The sequence below is a fragment of the Pteropus vampyrus genome, unplaced genomic scaffold, assembly GCF_000151845.1.
Source record: "Pteropus vampyrus isolate Shadow unplaced genomic scaffold, Pvam_2.0 Scaffold436, whole genome shotgun sequence".
Taxonomy (NCBI): Eukaryota; Metazoa; Chordata; class Mammalia; order Chiroptera; family Pteropodidae; genus Pteropus; species Pteropus vampyrus.
This window is the reverse complement of record NW_011889217.1, coordinates 980,188-986,187: the sequence shown is the minus strand read 5'-3', so window position 1 is coordinate 986,187 and position 6,000 is coordinate 980,188. Positions and strand designations below refer to the sequence as shown.

General features: G+C 31.8%; 1 protein-coding gene and 1 pseudogene across 3 annotated transcripts in view; one reads left to right on the top strand and one right to left on the bottom strand.

Moving 5' to 3' along the window:
• Positions 1-6,000, bottom strand: part of UBAP1 (ubiquitin associated protein 1) — a 60,270-nt gene that overhangs the window by 46,686 nt on the left and 7,584 nt on the right. The window lies entirely within an intron of this gene.
• LOC111732254 lies at positions 1,657-1,775 on the top strand (annotated as a pseudogene).

Genomic DNA, 6,000 nt, shown 5'->3' with positions numbered 1-6,000 from the left:
AACTAATTTCCTGAAAAACAAAAACTACCAAAGCTCACCCAATTAAAAATATCAACAGCTAATAGCTATTAAATAAATTAAATTTGTATTTAAAAATCTTATCATAACGTAAACTCAGGGCCCAGACGGCTTTACTGGTGAAATCTACCAAATATTTAAGGAAGAAATAATACTAATTTTACAAACTTCCAGAATATTAAAGAGAAAGGACTACTTCCCCTCATTCTATAAGACATTATCTTGATACCAAAGATGTTACAAAAAGAGAAAACTACAAAACAATATCCCTCATGAACATAAATGCAAAATTTCTTAACAAAATTGTAGCAACTCAAACCCAACAATATATAAAAAGCTTACTATATCATGACGAAGTGGGGGTTTTCCAAGGAATGCAAGTTCAAACAAATGAAAAGGAAAATACAACTTTTCAAAATTTATGGGTTAAAGCAAAAACAGTTCAAAGAGAGGACATTCATAACTATATAGGCCTACTTCAACAAACAAGAAAAATCCTAAATAAACAATCTAACTTGGCCTTTTGAGCCACGCTTCTCTTGCTCAGGCCCACTTCCATATCTGGAAGTATCACTTCTCTTCTAATAAAACTTTTCTTTTCTGCTGTTAAAAAAAAAAATCTAACTCTACACGTAAAGGAACTAGAAAAATAAAAGCAAACAAAACCCAAAGTAAACAGAAGGAAGGAAAGAGTTAAGATCAGAGTGGAAATAAATGAAGTAAAAATTTAAAAAACAATAGAAAAGATCAATAAAAGAGCAGGTTCTTTGAAAAAATAAAATTGACAAACCTTTAGCCAAACTCATCGAAAACAGAAGAAAACCCAAATAAAATCAAAAAAGAGAAGTTACAAACGATACCTCAGAAGTAACAAAGATAGTTGGAAAAAACAACAATTATATAGCAACAAATTCAACACTCTAGAAGAAATGGATAAATTTCTAGGAGTATATAAGCTTCCAAAATTGAACCAGGAAGAAATATAAAATATAAACAGACCAATTACTAGCAATAAAACTGAAGCAGTAATCAAAACTCCCCAAAAATAAAAGTCTAAGACCAGACAAGGTCTTCACAGGTGACTTCTACTAAACATTCAGTGAAGAATTACTACCTATCCTTCTCATACTATTTCAAAAAGTTAAAGTGGAAGGAACACTTGCAAACTTGTTCTATTAAGCCTGATACTAAAACCATACAAAGACATTACAAAAAGAGAAAACTATAGGCCAGTATTCATAAACATTGATGTAAAAATTCTCAACAAAATATTAGCAAACCAGATTCAACCATGATCAAGTGGGATTCATGGGATGCAGTGATGGGTCGACATCTGTAAATCAATCAACATGATAAATCGCATTAATAAAATAAAGAATAAAAACCACATAATTATCTCAACAGATGCAAAAAAAAAAAAATCTGGCAAAATTCAATACTCTTTTATGATAAAAACTCTCAACAAAGTGGGTATAGAAGGAACATCTCAACATAGTAAAGGCGATATATGACAAACCCACAACTAATATCATACTAAATGGTGAAAAGCTAGACGTGGTTCCATAGTGTAGCAATTAGCACATCTGCTTTACATGCAAAAGGTCCTGGGTTCACGCCCCAGTGAAGCCACAGTCCATGGTCTATGGCCATGCCACCTTTCACAAGCCCGATCCCGTCTGATCTTGGAAGCTAAGCAGGGTCAGGCCTGGTTAGTACTTGGATGGGAGACCACCTAGGAAGACCAGGTGCTGTAGGCATAAATAATAATTTTAAAAAAAATTTTAAATAAAATATAATAAATGGTCAAAAGTTGTAAGCTTTCCTCTAGAATCAGAAACAAGACAAGGATTAGAACGCCTATTATCACCACTTCTACTCAACACAATATTGGAACTCCTAGCCACAGCAATTGGACAAGAAATGAAAGGCATCTAAATCAGAAAGGAAGTAGTGAAACTCTCATTATTTACAGATGACATGATATTATATATAGGAAACCCTAAAGATTCCGCCAAAAAACTATCAGAACTAATAAAAAAAATTCAGTAAAGCGACAAGTACTGAATCAATATACAGAAATCTGTTGCATTTCTATATACCAATAATGAATAATTAGTAGAGGAAATTTAAAAACTTACATTTACAATTGTATCATAAAGCATAAAATACCTAAGAATAAATTAAACCAATGAGGTGAAAGACCTGTACTCTGAAAACTATAAGACACTGAATTAAGAATATGAATACACAAATAAATGGAAGGATATACCTTCTTCATGGATTGAAAGGATTAATATTATTAAAATGTCCTTAAAGCAATACAGATAGATTCAATTCAATCCCTATTAAGATACCAATGGCATTCATCTCAGAATCAGAATTAACCCTAAAATCTATATGGACCCCCCAAAAAACAAAGAAATCTTAAGAACAAAGTGGGAGGTATCACCTTCCTGATATCAAACTGTACTACAAAGCTACGATAACCAAAACAGTATGGAGTACTGGCATAAAAACAGATATATAGATCAATGGAACAGAAGAGAGATCCCAGATATAAATCCTTGCTTATATGATCAATTAATATAAGACAAAAGAGGTAAAGATATCCGATGGAGTAAATAGTCTCTTCAATAAGTGATGTTGGGAAAATAGGACAGATACATGCAAAAAAATGAAATTAGGCCACTTGCTTATACCATATACAAAAATAAACTCAAAATAGATTAAAGACTTAAACATAAGACCTGAAACCATAAAACTCCTAGAGAAAACATAGGCCGTGAACTCTTTGACATTGCTCTTAAGCATCATCTTTTTGAACATGTCTCCTCAGAAAAAGGGCAAAAGAAAAAATAAACAAATGAGACTACATCAAACTAAAAAGTTTTGCACAGCAAAGAAACCATCAACAAAACAAAAAGACAACCTACTGAATGGGAGAAGATATTCACAAATGATACATCCAATAAGAGGTTAATATTCAAAATATACACGGAACTCTTACAATTTAACAGCCCCTCCCCCGCAAAAAAAGAATCCAATTTAAAAACGGGCAGAAGACCTAAGTAGACATTTCTCTAAAGAGGACATACATATGGCCAACAGACATATGAAAAGATGTTCAACATCACTAGTCATGAGGGAAATACAAGTTAAAACCACATCAGATATCACCTCATACCTGTCAAAATGGCTATCATCAATAAATCAATAAGTTATGGCAAGGATGTAGAGAAAAGGGAACCCTCATACACTGTTGGTGGTATTGTAAATTAGTACAGCTACTATGGAAAACAGTACATAGATTCTTCAGTAAATTAAAAATAGAGCTGCCACATAAAACACTAATTTAAAAAGATATATGCACCTCTAGGTTCACTGCAGCATTATTACTAATAGCCAAGATATGGAAACAACCTAGATGTCCATCAACAGATGAACAGATAAAGATGTGGTATATATAGAATGGAATAAGAATGAAATCTTGCCATTTGTGACAAAATGAATAGACCTAGAGGGTATTATGCTAAATGAAATAAGCTAGACAGAGAAAGACAAATACTGTAAAATTTCACTTATATGAAGAATCTAAAATAAAAAATGAACAAAACAGAAACAGACCCAGAGATATAGAGAACCTCCTAACGGTGGCCAAAGGGGAAGAAAGTAAGGGAAGGGAAAAATAAAAAAATGGAAAAAAAAAAAAGAGAGAGAGAGAAATACAAATGGCAAAAAAGAAAAGAAAAAAAACATTAAAAAGTCAACAAAGATAAAAAGGCAGGTTGAGGGGAAGAGAAGGTAAATACTTAAATTTTTTTTCTTGAAGCACAAACCATAAAAGAGAAAATATAAAGTGAACTTTATCAAAACTGAAAACTTCTCACTGTTAAGAGAAAAATAATCCAAAGATATAAAATATATCTTCTAATATATTTGTTTATAAGCAGAGATAAAGGACTGAAAACAGAATACACAGTAATTAAGAAGGTAAGTTTTAAAGAAAGATCAGGGTTCAGGTTCCAGTACTGCCAATTATTGGCTGTGTATCCCTTAGACAAGTTAGTATCTCTGAGCTTCAGGTACTCAACCTGTGAAATGGGAATAATAATATTAACTACCTCATAGGGTTATCATTAAGATCAAATAAGGTAATGCACATAAAGTACTTAGAACAATCCTAATACATGATATTTTAATAGTGGATATTTCCAATGGTTAGGGACAATTTTTACATTTTCTTTTATATATCTCTATATCTGAGTTTTCGAAATAATATATTGCATATTTTAAATAAATACAGAGTGAAACAAATAAACCTAATTGTGCACAAAATTAGTAAAATTATTTCAGGTGACTTTAGAACTCAGTATTCTAACTGCACATATTAGTGGAATATGTTCTAGAAACATAAATTACTGCAAAAATTTTAGATTTTACTTTTTCTTATTATCAGTAATATCAGTATCACTATTTTGAAACCATTTCTATATATGTCCAATATAGCAAATAAATAATTATGTTTATATTTTAAGGAACCAAATTTTTTTATGTAAGACAAAAAAAGATAAGCTATTAAAGTCAAGTAAAAACTCTAAAATTCTTAAATCTAAATTGTAAAAATCAATATGAACTTGTGATTTTTAAAAATATTTGTAGAAGCAAGGACAGTATCAATGAGCACCCAGGTTTTGAGTTCTCAATATTATTTCTGAATTAATTCTTGGAGGAATGGGCGTTTTCAGATGTGCAGGAAAAATTCATAAGGTGAACCTGGGCCATTGGCTGTGCATGAAAGCAAGAAATCTTTCAAAGATTTACAGAACATGTCAAAAAGCTACCAATTTGAAATTATTCCCACAGATCAATGAAACAACTTGTGTATCAAAAAGAATGACTATAATTGTTTCAAACTAATGGTATAAATCCATGAGGGTATGATGATACTCAAAGACAAAAGGTCTTTAGAAAACCAACCGTTTTCTACATAACCTGTTACCATTAGAGATAACTGCTATATCAACTCTTTACTTTGAAACTGGTAGTTACAAGAAAGGAAGCATTCATCCTGCCTTTCTAATAGGAACTACACTTTCAGGATTAATTCTGTTGATGAGGGAAAGCTCTTCTTTACAGAAGAACGGCACATCATAAACATGACAGAAATAGCATGAGGGTACAATTTCATAACCTCTAAATAACTGATTCAAGTATCATCAATGGATGCTAAACTATGAAGGTTATTAGTGAACTTTATAATAGGGAACACAACTAGAATCACTAAAAGTGTAACAACCAATCATTATCCACCTCCTGATGTGATGCAAAAGAAGGTACACAACACCACTTGTGTTCCTGCCCCCCAAACAAAAATATGAATTAAATCAAGCTTCTAACCATTAGTTTACAAGAAATAGAGAGGATCAAGCAAAAAGACAACACAAGAACACACAAATTCTGAATATGCGGTACCTACAAGACAAAGGCCTGGTTTCTCTAACGAATCAATAATTTGAAAAGGAGTAATTATCCTATGTTTAGAAAAAGGACTTAACAGACATGAAAACCATGTAATTGTACGTTGTGAACTGTGAATGAAATCTGGAAAGTGACACTTTCAAGATAAAAGAAGTTTTACTACGGGTGGTATTAAATTATATTAAGGAATTACTAATAATTGTTAGATGTGATAACATAGTGGCTATGCTTTTAAAAGAAAGCCTTATCAGTTAGAGATGCATAATTATTAATTTACAGGAATGTTTGAGATTTTGCTTAAAACTACTTCAGGCATTTCCTCACTCACCAAAAAAAGTAGGAGAAGAGAGATCAGTCAAATATTGAATTAACCTTGTGGCCAATGATTCAATGAATCATAACTATGTAATGAAAGCCCAATAAAATCAAAACTCTAGACAATGAAGTTCAGGTGAGCTTCCCTAGTTAACAATACTGTGACACATAGGGTGACACATCCTGACT